The sequence below is a fragment of the Chionomys nivalis genome, chromosome 24 (genome assembly GCF_950005125.1).
Source record: "Chionomys nivalis chromosome 24, mChiNiv1.1, whole genome shotgun sequence".
NCBI classification, from domain to species: Eukaryota; Metazoa; Chordata; class Mammalia; order Rodentia; family Cricetidae; genus Chionomys; species Chionomys nivalis.
The window spans coordinates 29,944,428-29,965,652 of record NC_080109.1 but is presented as its reverse complement, the minus strand read 5'-3'; positions in this window follow the sequence as shown (position 1 = coordinate 29,965,652).

The following is a 21,225-nucleotide window of genomic DNA, read 5'->3' as shown; positions in this document are numbered from 1 at the left end:
TATTACTTCCAAAATCAACTTACAAATAAGGTAAAATCAATTGAAGCTAATAGAAATTTGAAGTGAGGAAAACAGAAAAGAAAGCAAAATACATCAAGTCTGTCTTTTTAAAGAGGATGCAAATGACAGCCAATTTGTTGGGCATATTATTTAAGACTAATACAAAATAGTATTCTGCATTGTTGACGGCCAGTTTCATATTCTGGGGATATGACACCCATTTTCTTCAGACCTCATAAACCACAAAAATAGACAGATTATTTGCAGAACTGTTTTTCCAAATCAAGTTGGTATGGACATTGGAAAATTATAGAAAATAAAACTGATGGATGTACAAGCAAAGAAAAACTGCTTGGAAAAAGTTATAATTATGATACTTCATAATTAAAAAAAGCATTTTTCATTTCCTTATACACTTATTAATCATTAAAGTAAGTGCTAATCACACAGGGTAAATATGCATTTTTGCAGAGACTTTAACGCTTGTGATTATGTTACAGGTTATCTTGAATATTGATAGCACCTGTGACAAGTTAATAGTACAATGCAGTTGATGGGGATCTTACAGACTAAGAACTATCTAACCATTATGACTGCTAGAGGGAAAGAAACACAGCTAGAAATATACAAATAAAACTTTTAAATCTACTATGTTAAATATCAGACATGAAGCAACAGCCACTAAAACCAGGTATGACACACACTCAACTGCATAGGAAATTCTTAAATATCCAAGTACCCTTAAACACTTTTTAATTTTATTTGTATTGTTGTTGCTTATCCAGTAAACACATTTTAAATCTTCGTCAGAGAAGACATTGATGACATGTTTCAAACATGCACTATGCTCATGGTTGCAAATTTGGTTGCATTTATTAAACTATAAAGTTGTGACAATAAAACTCCTAACAGATGACTATATGATTTTCTTTGGGTTCACTTTCTTATTTAACTTCTCTAGGATCACAAATTATATGCTTAATGTCTTTTATTTATGGCTAGAAACCGATTATGAGTGAGTACATCCCATGTTCCTCTTTTTGGGTCTGGGATACCTCACTCAGGATAGTGTTTTCTATTTCCATCCATTTGCACGCAAAATTCGAGAAGTCATTGTTTTTTACTGCTGAGTAGTACTCTAATATGTATATATTCCACACTTTCTTCATCCATTCCTCCATTGAAGGGCATCTAGGTTGTTAAATAAGAAAGTGAACCCAAAGAAAATCATATAGTCATCTGCATGGAGAGGGGAAGTAGACAAGATTGCAGGGCAAAAACTGGGAACTTGCGGGTGAGGTGGCATGGGGCAAAGGGGAAATGGGATGAGAAACATGAGAAGGGGAGGATGGGAGGAGCTCGGGGGATTGGGATGGTTGGGATATAGGAAGGATGGATATGGGAGCAGCGAAGTATATATCCTAACTAAGAGAGCCATCTTAGGGTTGGCAAGAGACTTGACTCTTGAGGGGTTCGCACGTGTCCAGGGAGATGTCCCCAGCTGGTACCTTGGGCAACTAAGGAGAGGGAACCTGAAATGACCCTATCCTATACTGATGAATATCTTGCATATCACCTTAGAACCTTCATCTGGCGATGGATCGAGGTAGAGACAGAGTCTCAATTTGGAGCAACGGTCTGAGCTCTTAAGGTCCAAATGAGGAGCAGAAGGAGGGAGAACATGAGCAAGGAAATCAGGACCACGAGGGAAGCACCCACCCACTGTGACAGTGGAACTGATTTATTGGGAGCCCACCAAGGCCAGCTGGTCTAGGACTAAATAAGCATGGGTTGATTCTGGACTCTCTGAGCATGGCGGACAATGAAGGCAGATGAGAAGCCAAGGACAATGGCACTAGGTTTTGATCCTAATACATGAACTGGCTTTGTGGGAGCTTAGCCTGATTAGACGCTCACCTTCCTGGACGTAGATAGAAGACCTTTGTCTTCCCGCAGGGCAGGGAATTTGGACTGCTCTTCAGTATCGAGAGGGAGGGGGAATGGTGTGGGGGGAGGAGAAGAGGAGTGGAGATAGGGGGAGGGGAGTGGGGGAAGGGGGCAATATTTGGGAGGAGGGGAGGGAAATGGGAAACGGGGAGCAGGTGGAAATTTTAATTAAAAAAGAATAAAAAAATAAAAAAAAACTCCTAACAGTATATTTCATAAAGACAAGTGACATGATAGATAACCATGCCTGCTTTCAACAGCAGTGAGGAAAAGCACTGAAATTACCCTGCAGGATGCAACAAGGCAGGCATATAACAGTAAATACCCAAACTTTGGATTTTCAGGTTTTGTCTCCTAGAAAGGTAAAAGGCTGGTGATATCTTAGGTCATATTCAGTAGAAATGATCATTCCATATGGAATATCAGAAAATGTCAATAGTAGTATATACTCATGCATAAATTTTCAGGTAATATCCCTATAGAAATATTAGGCACATCAATACAATCTCTCTAGAGATGGCCAGGATAGAAAGTTCTTTTGAATCTTTTTGAAGGTGATATATTTTGACTGTAAATAACCAAAGTCTAAACAAATATCAGCATTTATTAAGGTCTGATTTCCCTGATCTGGGCTGGAAAGACACTCAAAATTGTAAAGCTGTGTCTATTAAATACAGCAGAATAATCACACTTAAACAGTTTGTCTAAGGAATAGTTAGGACACTACGTTCACTACATACATTTTACATTAAATTTCCATCCAGACAATTTGACCCTGGGCTATGAGCCTGATTTGTCAGATAGCATCATTGCATCTAACAGACAGACATACTATGTTTTTTTATTTATATCTTTATTAGGGTGAGTTCCATGATGGATTCTGTGCTGTGAAGAACAGATATATTTGCAGAGTGTCCCACATTATATCTCTGTAATTTTTTTTGTTTGTTTTTTTTTTTTTTTTTGAGACAGGGTTTCTCTGTGGTTTGGGAGCCTGTCTTGGAACTAGCTCTTGTAGACCAGGCTGGTCTCGAACTCACAGAGATCCGCCTGCCTCTGCCTCCCAAGTGCTGGGATTAAAGGCGTGCGCCACCACAGCCCGCCCATATCTCTGTATTTTAAGGAAGAAGATTTCAACCTGGTTGTTACACATACATTTTACTTGTTAAAATTGGCATTATATCGAAAATTATTATAACTAACAATTCGCCAATCATCAATAAATAATAGGGGAGAAAACAGAATAGATATCTGAGTTTCTAAATGTGTCTTTGTAACAGCAGCAGGATAGACCCCTTAGTAATTTCATTATCTACCCTACTTTCCAAGGAATTCTTCATATTTGAGTTAAAAATATTCAAAAATTTCCATATTTCACAACAAAGACATTGCCCACTGATGAGAAGTTGAAATAAAGAATAAACTAATAGAATTCTTTATCAATGTGACAGTAACTCACTGTGGTTCAGCAAGATAGAAAACAATCTCACTACCAAAGTTATGACAACAATAAAGGAAAGCAAAGCAGATACCTGGGCATGTTTACAGGGATTATAGAAACTGTATCAGGTTGCAGAGTTCACAGGTATAAATACTTGCCTGGTCACTGGAGTGGGGTTGTTTCACGTACATTTTGTCACAGTTTGACTACGGTTTCTTCCAAGGAACTAGTATTAGGACTAGAATTGTTTAAGTGTACTTTTAATGACATCAATCATGGAAGATTCTAATATCGAAATTGTTCATCAATATACTCCTATTTGTTTTCATTAAGAAGAAACAGGAAATTGCATCCAGCAAAAATCCTTCCAGGTCATAAGTCAAATTTTTAGTTGAAGTACTGTGGAAAGTTCTTATTTTTTTTCAGATTTATCAGCAAGTAGGGTGAAGATGCCGTGCATACTTCCTGAACAAAGGTGGAAGAAGGTACTTGGTGTTTCGTTGTCCCCTTTGCAGAGGGTATGGAGTAATGATAAATACAGTCCTAAACTACTACTATGAAACAAGACAACAGAACCCTTCTTTACAGTAAGTAATCAGCAGTCATTGGGGAGAGCCTGAACATTTGATTTTTTTATGGATTCCTCATATTTGGTTATTATCAAGCTACTGTTAGAGATTTAGATGGAGTAAAAGTTTCACTATTTTAAAGATTCAACAAAGATCACCCTAAAAAGAGTAACATCATTAAATACTGTGTACCAATGAATTTGGATAAAGAGTTCTGTGAAGAGGATATTTGTCATATAAAGAGGAATGCAATGCACCTCTAGAAGATTGGCAAGTTCACTCCTCGAGATGGACGAAGAATTGAACGTCCAGGAATGACAGAAGTCCTGAATATAGGAAAAAGTTAAAAGATTTCTCCCTCCATGTGTAAGAGGCCCTTTATCTATGATTCTAGGAATTCTAAAGGGAAAGGATCACCTTCAGGACCAGAGAGAAGATGGAGTCATAAGGGAGCAATGTTATGGAGAAATGTGTTTTGGGTGGTGGTGATTGGTCCAGATAGCACATCTCCACTGAATGGAGTGAGCACTGAAGTGCAGTGTGGAAACCTAGGTCAGCGTATGTTAGTATTATTTTAAAGTATGTTACTTTGGTTGATGTTGTGTTTGTTTAACTCTGTGCCTGTCTAAAAAAAATCAGAAAATGGTGAGACAGGAGAGAGAAATAGGTGGGACTGCTAGGCAGAGAGGATAAATAGGAGAGAGATCTGGGAGAAAGAAGGATCTGAAAGCGATAGAGAAAGGAGTAGGGCTTCAGGGGCCAGACACATGTCCAGTCACCCAGCTACACATCCAGACATGGAGTAAAAAGGAAAGAAAATGTATGCAGAACATATACAGGAATAGAGAAAGATAAAAGCCTCAAAGCCAAAGATAGATGGGATAATATAAAAAAAAGCTGGCAAGAAACAAGCCAAGCTAAGGTCAGGCATTCCTAACTACTAATAAGAATCCTTGTATGATTTATTTGGGAGGTGTGTGGTGGACTCCCCTGGAAGTCAAAAGACTCAAAAGTCAAAAGAGTCAAACATCAAACAAGTGTAGCAGAAGCCTGTGTTGAAAACTAGAGTCCTTTGTGGATACAGAGGGCTAGGGAGATACCACTAGGTAGAAATCACCTCTGTAAGATTTTCTACTTTCTTTGATATTCTATTTCTGAATATTTTTAGGGAAGATGCTATCTCTATGAAGTAATAATGCATTAGGATTATAAAATGCCGCATTTGTGGGCTCTAGGTTTTAATAATTTATTTCCTACCCTGTACTAAGCAATCTAACACTTAAACCCTCAATATGTTTAAATTATAAGGTATTTATTACATATGCAACTCTATCAAAACTTCAATAGGAAATAATTGCATGAGTTTTAAATTTATGCAACATAATTATTGTATTAATAGTACATTTTTCATATGTTTCAAATTTTAATTTTATTAAATACCAAATGTTTAAATTTCTTTTAAAATGTAAATTAAAAATTCCAAAACCAGCTTGTCTCTAATATAAACTTATAATTAGACATTCAATTATCCATACATTAAAATATTTTATGATACCATAAATGAGAAACTAATTACTTTTTTAATTGTACTGTATGATGTCTGTGAAAATTGCAATATCTGCATTAAAATTAATATTAGTTCCAAACCATTTAACAAATTATTAATTAAAGAATCTGTGCTTAGCAAGCTACATACCTTATGAGAGTATTAATTAATATCTATTTGTTTATTTTCTGAAACAATGAAAACCCAAATTGACACGCCTAGGAATACGCTGTCTTTTAATACAACACAACTTCAGAGGTATCTTGATGTGGGATTCCCTGTGTATGTTATGAATCCATTCGTGAATAAAGAAACTGCCTTGGCGTGTTCGTAGGGCAGAACTTTCTTAGGTGGGGAAAACTAAACTGAATTCTAGGAGAAAGGAGGTGGAGTCAGGGAGAGGCCTTGGAGCCTCTGCTGGAGACAGACACACTTAATCTTTGCTGGTAGGCCACGACCTCGTGGTGATGTACAGATTTACGGAGATGGGTTAAATTTAGATATAAGAGTTAGCAAATAAGAAGCTAGAACTAATGGACCAAACAGAGATTTACATAATATAGTTTCTGTGTTATTAATTTAGGAGTCTGGGCAGCTGTGAAACAAACAAGCAGCCCCCTACTATAGTATCTGAATATTTATTGAATAAAATATAAATTTGAAATTCTCTTTTGATTTGAAATTAGTTTATGGGCATGTTGTTGCAAATGTTTTGTGAAAAGTGAGATATTAAGACATCAGAAATACTTATTTTAAACATTTTTAATCTAGGTTAATATTCAGTTTATATTAATATTATAAACATTTGAATAGTAAATATGATATAAGTGTTATGTGAAGAGGGACCAGTAGGTAATGGAAATATGAAAGCAAAATCCATAAGAAATACTTGAGTGGACAAATGATAAGCATTAATCGTCACAGTGGGAAGTAGACGGAATCTGGGTTGATTCAGGTTGAATAAGATATAATGTCTTTTCAGCCCTTGCCTTTTGAGGGGCACTGCATGGGATGCTTCATGCACCAAGCTCTCTGGGCTATATTGATGGTTATTCATAGCTACTTGTGAATGTACCTGCCAGACAAAGTGATGCTTATTATTGCTAGGAACCGCTAAAGTAATTTTCTAAAGAGTTATTATGACATTTTAGCTAATTATTTTACATTTGCTCTTCATTTTTAGTTTCTAACTAATTTTCTCTTCTAGTACTGGTTCCTGTAATAATTACCATGGCCATTTTGCAAGAAACTTTAATGTTTTTTATCTAATACAAGACTAATGGGAACAGCAGGCTCTCCTGTGGATTGCCCTTTTTGTTATGTTCTCCTTTTAATTACTCTTAATAAATTCTATCTTTTGGGAGATAATAAATTAGCAGCTTTCCTACACAAATCACTTTTCAAGAAATGAATATACTGAATTTTCTTTGTGCTGTTTAATGATAAAACATATACTTTGTAGAACTAAATTCAGCCTTTTGAACCGCTGGTTTATGTTTTTTTTTTTAAAAAATGCTGTAAGTACCATAAAGCATACTCAAGTAAATATGTAACAATCATTCACCCCCTCCCCTTCTGTCTTTCTCTCTCCCTCTCTCATTTCTCTATTATCTATATATATGTATACATATACATATGTATACATATCTTATACATCTATACTTCATTTATATTTTCTTTATGATTTGTATCACATTACTCCTTTTTATATAATAACATTAACATGAGTATTATTCATAAAGTACCATCCCAAACTAATCCAACTATTTCCAGATATATAAATTTGAGAATAATTTGATCATTTTGTACAAGTAAAGAAAAAGTTTCACTGTATGTTATTTATGGTTATCTCTCCCTTTAAATTCAATATCCTGGAATTTTCATTCTAACAAAAATATTTTCTCAATAAAAAATTCTCCATTTTAATGTAGGCCAATTAATATCACTTTTCTATAAATTTATATTTATGACCTTATATTTTTTAAAAAATAATTTACTCATGTTCTGAACATATATTCATATAATATCTTTCAGTATTTATATTTTATTTATATTATGGTCTAGTCTGCACATAATCATGGAGTTGGTCTTGTCTAGCTGCCTTGAGGACATGTGCCATAGTGTTTTTAAGATTTTAAGGCTTCTGGGGCAATTTGCATGTAATTTTAGTTCCTAGAAATCCCCTTCACTCCCTTAGTCAACAAAGCTTATAGGTTTCAAGTGTGATTCTGTGTTCCATAGAGCTTGAAGCATGAAAACCTTGACTGAATATTTAGCATTATATATTAATTTTCTATGCCCTGCCAATATTGCAAACTACTAGTATATCCTATTATGGTAAGCATATAAACAACCTGATTGCTTGAAATAGACTTGTTTCAGTCTTGCTGAGATCCCTCCATCTTGATGTGATTCATTCCCAATTAACATTATCAGTGAGGTTCAGTAGGTAAGCTCCTGACATTTACAATGGGCAACATGAATTAGCCTTTATCTATTGCATCATACATGACAGGTTGTATTTATTTACCTTTATTTTTTGGAATCTAATTCAGACCCATTCTTTGGAAAGATCTTTTCTTTACTTCCATATAATGAGTTCTTTTAGCTCAAAATTGATGTCTTTAAAAGAATTGTTTTATTTACTTGCTGTCGATCTAGATCTTTTATAACATTTTAATAGAAATAATTTAATATGTAATTTGATATCTAAGAGCAGGAGTAGATCAGTGATCTGTGTAACATGATTTTCTTTATTGTCTTTGATCATTTATGTAAGTTTTATTACAGAAACACTGTGGAAGGCTTTAGATTATATCAAGAGGCACAATAGTTTTACCATTTTTCCTTCTGAGTGCTGGCAGCCCTCACCCTGAAGATTAAGCTGTGGAATTGAGCAGACACCAGCAGCCCAAAGTCAAAGGCCAATGGGAATGATTCTCAGTTTCTTAATGTAAAATATGGGACTTCATTCCATTCCAAAAGGATCCTTGGTAGATAAACTAGAGTGCTTGCTACAGAACTAAACACAAAAAAAGGATAGTTGGAAGAGATTCAAAGAAGAGAGCCATGTCTAATCACTGTCCCATGGGCCAACACTGGCACATCTCTTGTAGAGATGATGTACAAGAGGAATCCGAAACAGTGGAAGGATCAGCAGCAGCAGGCTCTCAGGGGTGCCATAAAAGCCAAAAGGTTAAGTAGGCATCAAAGAAGGCAGCAATGGCTGCTTTCAATGCCTCAGCAAAGGAAACATCTAAAAAAAGATTGCAAAGCTTGTGAAGGTCTCTGCCTCCTGAGTCGATGGAAAACTCTAACTTTCTAGACCATAGTTTTAAATACAGACCCATCTCTAACTCTAAAATATAAATAAATAAAAAAGTGATAAATACTTTAGATTTTATAATAATAATGACTATCAGAGTGATACTCTCATATCTATATTTTTATGACTAATTATGTTTTAAATTATTCAATTTAAAAGTGTCCTTAAATATAATTTTTCACATTAGTTATTTATTGTGGTTTTTCATGTGAAAGCATTATGCATTTTACTAATTTTGTTACATGCATGTTTTATGATGCTACCATGATATATTTTTATGCTTCAGTTTGTTACTGGAATGTAGGAATGTACTAAATTATTCTGATTTTTTTATGCATTAAATCATGTCATTTATAAAATATTATGAAAGTTCTGTAGATCAATTTTTTACAAGTATGACATTAGATTGGGAGATAAAATATTTTATATCTTATCATTTACTCAAAGTGTTATGCTCCTGTGTGGGGTAATGTGAACCTGGTGCTTTCAGATGTCCAGCAGAGGGTTTGGGCCCAGTGGAACTGTGGCTATGGGTGGTTGTAGGCTAGTTTCGTGTGTGTGTTGGGAAACAGACTCCAAACCTCTTCAAGAACAGTCTGCACTCTTAAGCACTGAGTCATCATCTCAGCTTCTGACGTTTCTATTTCCTTTGTCTGTCATGTGTTTATGTATCATGTGATGCTTTCACATCAGGGTGAATACATGGGCTACCTTTAGCTTCATTAGTTCCCAACTAGAACTTTCGCGATTCTATCATAATTAACTATTTAATTAGTAATTTTTATCAGTAGAATTTGGAATATTATAGATTACCTTAATTTGTATTTCAGTGATTTGTATAACACTCTCATTTATTCTTTTAAGCTAAAAGATGTTTTTAGATTTAATCTTGGTTCATATTTCATGATACATATTTCTAGAGAGGACATATGCTGGGGAAGAAATGTTTTCCATTTTTTAGATTTTATTTGTTTTGGTTGTTGTTTTTTATTTTCATTTTTATTTATTATTTGGGAGGTACAAGTACCACAGCATGTGCGTGGAAATAGGGGAGAGCTCTGTGAATTCAGTTCTCTCCTTTCACCTTTATGTGGGTTCTGAGGACGGAACCCAGGCCACCAACCTTGTACAAGCACCTTCACCCAGTAACCATCTCATTAACAATAGAATGCTTTTTAAATCACCACCTAGATAAATGTCAGACAACTGAATTTTATTTATACATGTATGTTTTGGGCTAAGTTGGTAGTATGCTTTTCTGGTACACACAAAGCCCTGTATTTGAGCCAAGAACCATCTTTTAGCTGTTATATATTGATTTTAATCATATATTTTGAGATTATAATATAACCATATAATTTCCTGCTTTGCTTGTATCTTTACTTTCTCCCATATATTCCTCCATGCTATCTTTTAAATTCAAAAACTTTTTCTTTACTAGTTGTTGTTACATACATCCCAAAACAAGGACTACTAACAACTAAAAATCCTGAAAGTAGAAGTAATCCTAGCCAGGCAAGAGCAAACAAGTTTGCTATTCGATATCAAATATTCAGTCCTGAAAACATACATAAAATAATATTATACTAACCAAACAATTTGAATTTATGGGGTTTCTACTCTGTTTTATTAAATTTAGACAATAACATAGTGGCCTGGGACCTTGTGGTAATCTCAGCTACTCATAGAGAACTGTTAAATACTGTTACATTGCTGTTGAAAGTAATTTATTTCAAATTTCATATCAGTATTCTACTTGAAACAATTTGCTCAGATTTATTTTCCTTATGTCAGTTTAAATAATGAGTGATGTGACTTGAAAACTAAAAGAAAAAAAATATAGTTTTACATGCTGATAATTGTGATAAATTAATAGTAAAGAAAAATACATAATAACATAACGTGAAAAAACACCCATGCACACAATGTACAATAGAGACTATATATATATATGTACATATAACATTTATATATATTTGTGTAAGGCATTTTATAAGTAAAATGAAGAAACCAAACATGTTAATATATACCACAAATATTTAATCCTTAACAGCTTATTTGTGTTATATATGTTTGGTATAATTTTAGTATTCATATTCATAAAAGTAATTATGAAGTTAAGGCAAATGGACAAATACTCCCTTAATTTTTTTAATTTTCTTAAATTTCAATAAATGTTAAAAATATATATCTTGTGGGACTGTCACAGAAAGAAATGTAACTACTGATTTAATATGAAAGATAAGAAAATGAGAGTGTAGTTATCAAATATAACTCATCAAATTGCTCTTTATGGCCTCATGTCCTCTGAATTTGTTTTTTAAATGTATCACTGTAGATGTGTTCAATGGATATAGCCCCAAATTTTCCTTTATAATCTTTTTTTCTTTTGAGACAGTGTTTTTCTGGAGGTTTGGAAGTTGTTCATGAACTAGCTCTTGTAGACCAGGCTGGCCCCAAACTCACAGAAATCGGCCTACTTCTGCCTCCTGAAAGCTGGGATAATAGGCATGTGTCACCACTGCCTGGCTATTTTTTTAAAAAAAAATTAAGCATTCTATTTTTACAGAAAACTAATACCAGATATTTCTGGTAGTCTTCTGCAGGAGCAAAAGCATAATTAGATATATGCAGGCATGGCCTCAAAGCAGATGGGCTTGCAGAATTCAGAATTCTGCAATCCCAAGGGCATGTGTATTTTAATTACTTTCTGCTTATTCAATCTTCTGAATATACTGCCTCTTCTCTCCCATACTATTCTTGCTTTCCCTTCATATTAAAGTCAGGATTATAATTCTTACTGAATGAAAATATCCAAAAACATAATTGATAGTTTGAAATAAAAAATATCAATCAGAATGCCCCCCCAAAAATATGATGACTGAAAATTCAGACTAATTGTTCAGTGACAGTAAGTCACAGAGAAATCACCTCAGAGTTATAATGTCTAAAAGAAAAACATAAATGAATCAAAATCCAAGAAAAATAAAAAGTTATCTATTTGGGGAAATACGTTTTTAAAATAAGTCTTCTTTATTGCAGAGTTTATAAAAAGAAGTTTTAAATTAGAACACATTTAAATAAAATATATACCTTTCAAAACATTCCAACATTACCTTTTCTTCCATTTTGTCAATCCAGATAAAATTATAACCATTCATCTTCCTAAACGTTTCTTACTGCCCACTTAAAATAATAGTTTTATATTTTTATATGGCCTGTCTTATACTGTGTAGCCACTTGCCTAAAGCTTTTTACCATTTAGAGTAGCTTGTAAATGTGGGGTGACAATTTCAGTGTCATAAGTTTGTGACCAATAGTTGCAGAAGACAACCCATTTCTTTATGTCAGTCATCATGATGGATTATTCCATCAAGAAAAGCCATAGTTCACAACTTTTCTTAAAATGTGTGACTGAACAATGTGACTACATTTCTGCCAATAATATATACTTAAAGACCTATTTGGGAGGGTGTGTGGATCTCTCTGACTTAATCTCATGGAGTGGATGAGTACTTGAAGACAGAAAGAGTTTAGGATGAACTTAATATTTGAAAATGGAACTACCTCACCTGCGTATGAGGACACTAATTTTCAGCCCTGTCCTTCAGTTCCAAATTCACTATTATTTATTTTCATAGTTTTAATGGAACATAAAGATGTTATCTGAATAAGCATTCTTCTAAAAGTGACTATACTATAATTATTTCATTTTATAATTTTTTAAAAAATATTTTGAAAAGTCTTCAATCTTCAGGTACTTCTTAAAGGTTAGTAGGAAAATTTATCAACCCTTTCAAAGTTTACAAATGTTTGATTCATGGAATTAACAGATACATGTGATGTGGGTTTCCACTCTGTATCCTGTGAATATCATTGGTTACTAAAGAATCTGTCTTAGTCCTGTACAGGGCAGAATAGAGGTAGGTGGGGAAAACTAAACTGAGTGCTGGGAGAAAGAAAGTGGAGCCAGGAGAAGCCATGGAGCCGCAGCTGGAGACAGACACAAGCTACTAACTGGAACCTTGCTGGTAGGCCATGAACCTCATGTTAAAATATAAAATAATAGAAATGGGTTAATTTAATATGTAAGAGCTTGCTAAGAATACACTAGAGTCATTGGCCAAGCAGTGTTTGAATTAATAAAGTTTCTGTGTGGTTATTTTGGGGCTTAGCAGCTGGGAACAAACAAGCAGGCTCACACAACAAGTTGACACTCAAATGTGTGCCAATTAAATCCACATCAAACCTGAAAAAGCTTAAAAAGGAATTCTAGAAAAAAAAAAAAACAGAGTTTAAGGCAGTTTCTTGCTCTGTTTGCTGGTGGTTCCTTTAAGAGAGGTTTCCTTGATTGAGAAGTAGTAGCAAAACAAACAAACAGCAACAACAACAAAAAAAAAACTGTGCAGTTTCAAAGCTGCAGCTTCCTAGTTCACCAGAACAAAAGGTTCTGACTCTTTGGGGAGGTTTGGCTAAAAAGCACTTGAATGGGGTTTGTGGGCCCTGGTGCTGGTATGCCTGCTTGGGGCTAAGAGGAAAGTGGCTAAGAACATGGCTGGGACTCAGCGTCCCCCCTGCCTGGGAAGGCAATGGGGTCAGGTCTGCTAGGATGCACAGGCAAGAGAGCATGGTTGGATTCCTGCCATCATACACAGAGATATTTCCAGGCTGTGCCATACTTTGCATGGCTTATTTAGCTATTACTCAGATAAACTAAAATAAATGCTGGGAGAAAGAAGATAGAGTCAGAAAAAGTCATGGAGTCGCTGCTATAGACAGTCGTAAGCCACCAGTTAGAACCTTGCCAGCAGGTGAAGAGACTCATGGTAAAATATAAAATAATAGAAATCGGTTAATTTAATGTGTAAGAGCTTGCTAAGAAAACACTAGAGTCATTGGTCAAGCAGTCTTTGAACTAATAAAGTTTCTGTGTGGTTATTTTGGGGTTGAACAGCCAGGAACAAGTGGCTTCATACAACAAATATATTCATATACATTTAGTATAGAATTAAAAAGACAAGTTTCATAACAATTTTTCTTCTACTACAACTTTGAGGAATTATCAGTTATTCAGCTTTCAGTTACTGTGTCAATATCTATAATCAATTTCTTCAAAAATACAATGATTTTGACTTACATGTTTAGAGGTTTTAATGCATGCTGAGTCAGTTCTGTTGCCTTGTTGCCTGTTGCCAGATATCATACAGCAACTGGATATTTAAACAAAATCAGTCACTTATTGCCTACAAAGGAAAACACAAAATAAAATCCTAAGAGAATTTTTCACTATACCACCCAGTTGTAGCACTGTTACCACTGTAGCATCCAATACCAAGAGACTATCTGGCGGGCCATAGATCTTAAAGATCCAACTCCCAATATAGCTGGCCTTGGAAAAGAGCTTTGAATTCATGGATAGTTGGGTGATATTCAAGATCCAAATGATAACACCTATAATAAGAGACGACTACCATTAGCACTAGATCGCAAAAATTGAAATAAAGCATGCAGTGTATTGTCAGATTGTATTTGTTACTTATTTTCTTGTGGTAACACAATTTTCATAAGACACAGCTCAGAGGAGGAAATGTATTTTGACCCACAGTTCCAAGGTTTATTCCATCATGTTGGAAGTCATGGCTGCAAGAGCCTCACATAATTAGACAAACTGACATATCAGAAAGCAAGAGATTCAGCTCTGCATTCTTTCTCCTATTTGTCAGCTTAGGGAATGACACCACCAATTTTAGATTAAAATTTATGTAATGAGTTATTTCTCACAGCCATGTCCCTTATGGTTTTTTTCCTATGTTATTCTAGATCCTACAAAGTTGAAAATCAATATGTGCTACTATATATACTATGACATAAGAGCTGTTAATTGAACTGTTTTCACTTAAAGTTGTTATTTGAAGAAAATTCTTAGATAGGGAAACCAATGCTGTGTGCCTGCTTTGAGGATCCATGACCTGAAGGTTTGGGCAACCTTAGTTGCCTATGTTGTTATCATAATCAATAGACACCTGGAATTTCATTTTCCTTTTCTTCTGGTATGCAAAGCTTATTTATTTTATTTTATTTATTTGTTTGTTTGTTTCAAGATAGTGTTTCTCTGTAGCTTTGAGTCTGTCCTGAAATCAGGTCTTGTAGTCCACGCTGGTCTTGAACTCACAGAGATCCACCTGCCTCTGCCTCCTGAGTGCTGGGATTAAAGTGGTATACCACCATCACCTGGCCAAAGTTTGATTTTAAATCTTCCTTCCATTATTTCTTTCTTCAAAAGAAAGAGGATTTTGTGCCAAAAATCCTAGCATGATATTAGGACTTGGTGAGTACTATGTAAATAATAAATACAAAATCTAAATGTCCCCAATCAAAACTACACAATAAAATATCATTATTATATGGTATCACTTGAAAATCTATGAATAACTCACTGAAGGAATTTACTGAGATATAATGTTTTTAAATGATTCTTTCTGGTATATTGTTCAAAATTGTTCTTCAGTGGATATCCTTTTAAAAAGATGCATTGATACTCTTATTACTTTAGTGAATTCAAAGAAGACAAGAATATACATTGTCATTTTTCAAACACTTTAAAAGTAAAAATTCATAAATTTGTTAATATAGAATTTATCAAGGTTGGAGCAAATCATAAATTCATCATTACATGTTACCATATTTTATTGAATGCATCAACTGTTTCTTGGTCCTGTCAAAAATTTTAAATTAATAAATTACAATTTATATCGTTTTTCTCATTGACAGTTCTTTCTTCTCTAAACTCTATTAATTAACTCCAGGTAATAAAGAAACTGTCCAACTATGGTTTAATTAAGAAATGTACCTTTCATTGATGATATTGAATAAATGGTTTGGTTCCTTTGTTTCTCTGATCTCTTAGCATTTTCCCTTATCTCTGACTGTGGGGTGTTATTATTAAGACCTAATAGAACTACGTTTTGGTGCCCAACGTAAAGGTGGGAATTCAAGGGAAATTACATGGTTGTGACTCTATTGTCACTAACACAGATTGGAGCTGCCTTCAGAGAGCCTGCCCAGCCTGGCTAGGGTTTCTTTTGCTTTTCACCCAAGCTTCTGAGGTAGCTTGGGATTTTCTTGTTGTAGCCTCTCTGAAACAGTCTCCAGCTGCCACCCAACTCCAGAAGCATCTGGGTTCCAAAAGTCATAAGACTTACCCACCCCAGACCAACTGGCTCTGCATTCACACATCCCCCCAACCATACATGCTTTTCCCACATAATCCCCTGTGTGCTTTTCAGATCTCTCTCTCTCTCTCTCTTTCTCGCTCTCGTTCCTCTCTTTCTCCCTTAGATTGTGGGGCTTTCCCTTCATCCCCTCTTCCTGGGCTGCCGCTCACAGCTGCAAGTTGCTAGCAATTGCATGCTAACAGCTTCAGCTATCCTCAGCCAGGCTGTTCTCCACCTCTGTTCTCCATTCAGCCATGCTATGCCTCACAGTTCACTGACGTTGTCAGCACATTTGGTAAGACAATTGCAGTTTCTTAAGTTTCTTAAAGGGAGTAATTAGTTAAAACAGATAGTTTTCCCCCCACTTTAAAAATTGGGAAACATTATTACTATGGAGGGATTTAGGTCTCTGTATGGTAATAAGCTGAACAATTTGAAAATGGAACAATCAAAAGAGAAGATAATTAATTTAGATGGTACTTCTATAATGTCAATGATAAACATCAATTTTATTATTTTTGTTTTTCATAAAAAGTTGATTAATATGAGTAATCTAACACATGTTTTTTGGATGCTCACCTTCCTGGACCTGGATGGAGCGGGGAGGACCTTGGACTTCCCACAGGTCAGGGAATCCAGACCGCTTTTCAGACTCGAGAGGGAAGGGAAATGGAGTGGGGGAAGGGGGAGAGGAGTGGGGTTAGGGGGAGAAGAGGGGAAGGAGGGGGAGGGAAGTGGGAGGCAGGAAGGAGGCGGAAATTTTTTAAAACAGATCATAGAGATTTTTAGATCCAGTCAGAGGAATTTAATGTAAAATCAATTTTAACATTGCATTATAAGGTTAGAGAGAAACAGCCTTATGTTTTCAAATAACTAATTTTAATTCATCTAGTTACCACACTGGAACTGCCAGATGATAGATTTGTCCAAGGGGTAAATGGATTTCTGTGGAAATGTTAGAATTAAGGAGATTCAAGGAAACAATTGTCTCATACATACTGACCTTTTGTGAAGCAGATATTAAACTTGTGGTCAACTTGGAATCAAATTATCCCTATAGACTGGAGAGACTTGGTTTAAAGAGTCTTGGAGTCTGGTACTCAATTACAATGGAAGACCAGGCTGAAAGAGGCAGTTAAGTCATTGAATCATGCAGTAGGGCTAGAGGTATGGAAACCTCTCAAGAACAACTTCTTAGAGAGGGAGATTGTGCGGATGTGCAAAGGCAATCTCTAAACAATGACTGTGTCTTAGATTTATGCCACATGTCATCTCTCATTGCTTGCGACAAAATTGGAGAAGAATGAAAATTGAGTTATTTGCTAAGATTATACAGGGCCCAAGGCAAACCTTTACTGATTTCTTACAAAGACTGACTTCAGCAGTAACAGAATAAAACCTGATTCAGAAGCTAAACAAATAATTGAATCTCTTGCTTTAGAAAACACAAATTCTCTACACTAAAGAGAAATTAGGCCTTTAAAAGCAAGAAAAAAAGATCTTGGGAGAGAAAATAAAAAGGATAGAGAAAGTCCTTTAAAACGGAAATATAGTCAAGTGTGGTGTCACATACCTTATATTCCAGCATTTGGAAGGCAAAGGCAGGCAGATCTCTGTGAATTTCAGACATAGGCATATAGGCTCAGGCCTTTAATCCTAGCAGTTGGGAAGCAGAAGCAGGTGGATCACTGTGACTTTCACGCCAGCCTGATAGGCAACAGCTGCGTCTCTGAGCATCAGTCTCTACCTTTTTCTTTGTGATTGGGAAACAGAATGTGGACTGAGATTCTCAGACTGGCCTTGAACTTGTAAAGTTGCTCAGGTGGGTCTTAAGCTTTTGATACCACTGCCACATTTTATTTCACAGGCTCATATAGATGTATCTATATGATAATATTATATGTATATTAATACAAATTATACGTAATTTGTATCTAATTGTGTTTACTTAGTCACATTTTTGAAGTTGATTTTCAAAAGTGACATTCAATTGTACCAACCCCAGTGTACAAAGTTATAGGGTTTTATTAAATTCCAATGTAAATTGTTAATAAATTTATTTTCTATTTTTCCAACCTTGAATGCTATTACAGGAGAACTGAGAAAATGTGTTTTAAGTGCATACTATCAAATATAACTGCAGCTTCTACTGAAGTGGCAAAATAGAAACCCATTTTTTCTTTACAGTGCACACAGTAAAAGAGATGCACTGACACTAAGGAGACTGAATTCAGTGACCTAATCAAGAACGGCTTTTAATTCAGCAGCTGAATCAGCATCCTTATGATGATCCCTGTGAGATAATCATATCTGATTATGTCTTATACGTACAAACATACTCACTAGCACACACACACACACACATGTATACACAGTGAGTAGTAATGATAAGAATTAGCTATTGTGTTTCTCTTGAGTGCTTTTCATCTTTTTCTTTACAAATCAGCATTTTTAGCTAAAGTTTTTTATTGATGATATGAGAAAGAAATGCAGCCTCTAAATAGAATGGATATTGATGACATACAAGCAAATGTTTTGAAATTTGATAATTTAAAAACAAATACGCAGACAGAGAGTAATATAGAATCAAAGCTAGAGGAAGATGAGAGTAGAATTTGAAACTTTTTCATATTTAAAACATTGTTATAAATCACAAGGGACAGGCAATTATGTCACAAACTTTCCATAGTGTGACCACCGTGCCATTCTGCTGTGATTGATTGAAGATGTCAGATCTCTATCAATTGTCTATTAACTGAATTAATGAGAATGTCTTTATTTTATTTTAGTCATGGCCATGAATGATGATAGATATAATTTCTTTCATTTCTATGAAAATCTCAAATAGTCAAAGTGCATCTCCATATCTCAAAGATTTTCTGTTATTTTATAAAGTGAACCCAAGAAACTAATATTATTTTATTATATATATATGTATATACACATGTAATTTCTCATGTATACATACATATGAGAGATATAATGAAAATATTTTATTATCACATATTATCTCAACAACAATAATATTATCCATATCAATATATCAACACTATATAAATTCTCATATTGTCATACAGCTTATGAGAAATTATCTCTGAGAGAAAATTTAATTTATCTCAAATAGTAAGTTCTAGTCTGTTTTCCAGAAGATACAATCGTTAGTTCTAAATACCCCATCCCACAATCTCCTTGAAGGTTTGTTTTTCATACACCAAGCATGCACGCATACTGCACTGGTCCTCAGAGAACATAGACATCCTACAAGTCTCCAAATTCTTAAAGCACCTGCATTTTCAAATATCATCAAGACTGGGATCAGATTCTGAGGTCAAATTCTAGATCCAAATTATAGTAGTTCATTTTAGTCAAGAGAATTATTCTGATGTTACAGAAATATAGAATATAGAAAAAACTACATAAAAACAACATGGAAGCATTCCAAATAGCTAGAGCTAATTGTAAATGTATTGTGTGTGTGTGTGTGTGTGTGTGTGTGTACAGGTGACAAAAGTCAAAATCCCTATAAAATGAAAGAATTTAAAGTTTGAACAGTTAATCTCATGTATTGAATTACTACAGCAAAGGTTTAGGTAAGAATTTAATACATATAAAATGGAATTTTCAGTTTTATAATAGACTTTTTTTCTAAATTCAAAAGGAAAACATAAGCCTTCAAAATTGTCTGATGAATAAAATTCATATCTAATACTTAGAAGATGAGCATCAAAATTTCTTTAGCCATAAAAGATATGAGTTTCTCTAATCTCCTAGATACAATTCCCCAGGATCTTCCCTAAGCATTACGGATCTCACAGACCATTTCCTCCTGGTCCCCTTTCCCTCACTCATGGCTATGTCCCAGCCCCTATTTCAGGTCAACATCTGCTCCTCAACCACAGGCCAGGCCTTCCAAAACCAGATAGGCTGCCCATAGCCATTCTCTACTCTTTCTGCTCCCTCAGGCCTGTCCTTAGTGCTGCAACATAATACCAAATCCAAACATCCTTCCCAACTACCACATCTCCTGCGGACGCCACAGACCATAACCCTCCTAAACTCTCTCCTCTAGTCCCTACATCCCAACCCAAACTTGAGCAGAAACCTCCTGGCCCAATACAGGTCATGCCAGCCAGAAAACCAGATCTTTTTTGTTCTCCCTGCTTCCTAAAAATCAATCCTGTTAGAAAGACACAAATCTGAATGAATATGGAAACAGGATCCAAACTTCTGCTGTGTCTGTGAAATACTTCTCAAATATTAAAGATAGCAATTGTCTCAGTGTAAATGTTTGGAAAAAGATATTCCAAGAAAATGGATCTATAGTGAGAGCTGGTGTGGCCATTTAAATATCTTACAAAACAAAACTAATAAAAAGTGATGGATAAAGACACTACATACCTGTCAAATAAAAATCCTTTTTATATTTGGAAAGAGGACATTTCAATTCTTAACATCTATGCCCCCCACAGAAAGGTACACTCTTTTGTAAAAGAAGCACTAAAGAACTTAAATCAATTATTGACCCTCATACATTGCTCGTGGAAGACTTCAATACCTCACTCTCACCAATGGAAAGGTCATCTACACAAAAAACTAAGCAGAAAAATGCTGGAGTTGACAGATGTTATAATCCAAATTGACTTCACAGGTATTTACAGAATATTTCATTCAGTCACAAAAGAATGTACCTTCTCCTCTGCACTTATAGAACTTGTCCAAATTGATCACATATTGTGACACAAAGCAAGTCTCAAGAGAAAATTGAAGAATCTCCCTGCATCCCATGAGAACACCATAAATTAAAGCTGGATATCATCAACAGAAACAGAAGAAAGCTTAAAAACTCGAGGAAAATGAACAACTCTTTAATGCAAGAAAAATTGACCAAGACAGACATAAAGATATTAAAGACTTTCTAGAATTAAATTATAATTAATACACAGCATAATCAAATTTGTGGGGCACAGTGAGTGTGGAGTGTGGGGTACAGTGAGCTAAAAGGAAAGGAAATCATTAAGAATAAAAAACTGGAGTGATCTTATACTAGCAACTAAACAGCACACCTGAAATCTCACTGTACCCCACACTCCACACTCACTGTGCCCCACAAATTAGAAGTCCTGACTGTGCCTAGCCAATAGGAAGCTACCAAGCAGTGTTTCCCGAGCACCTGGCAACAGGCG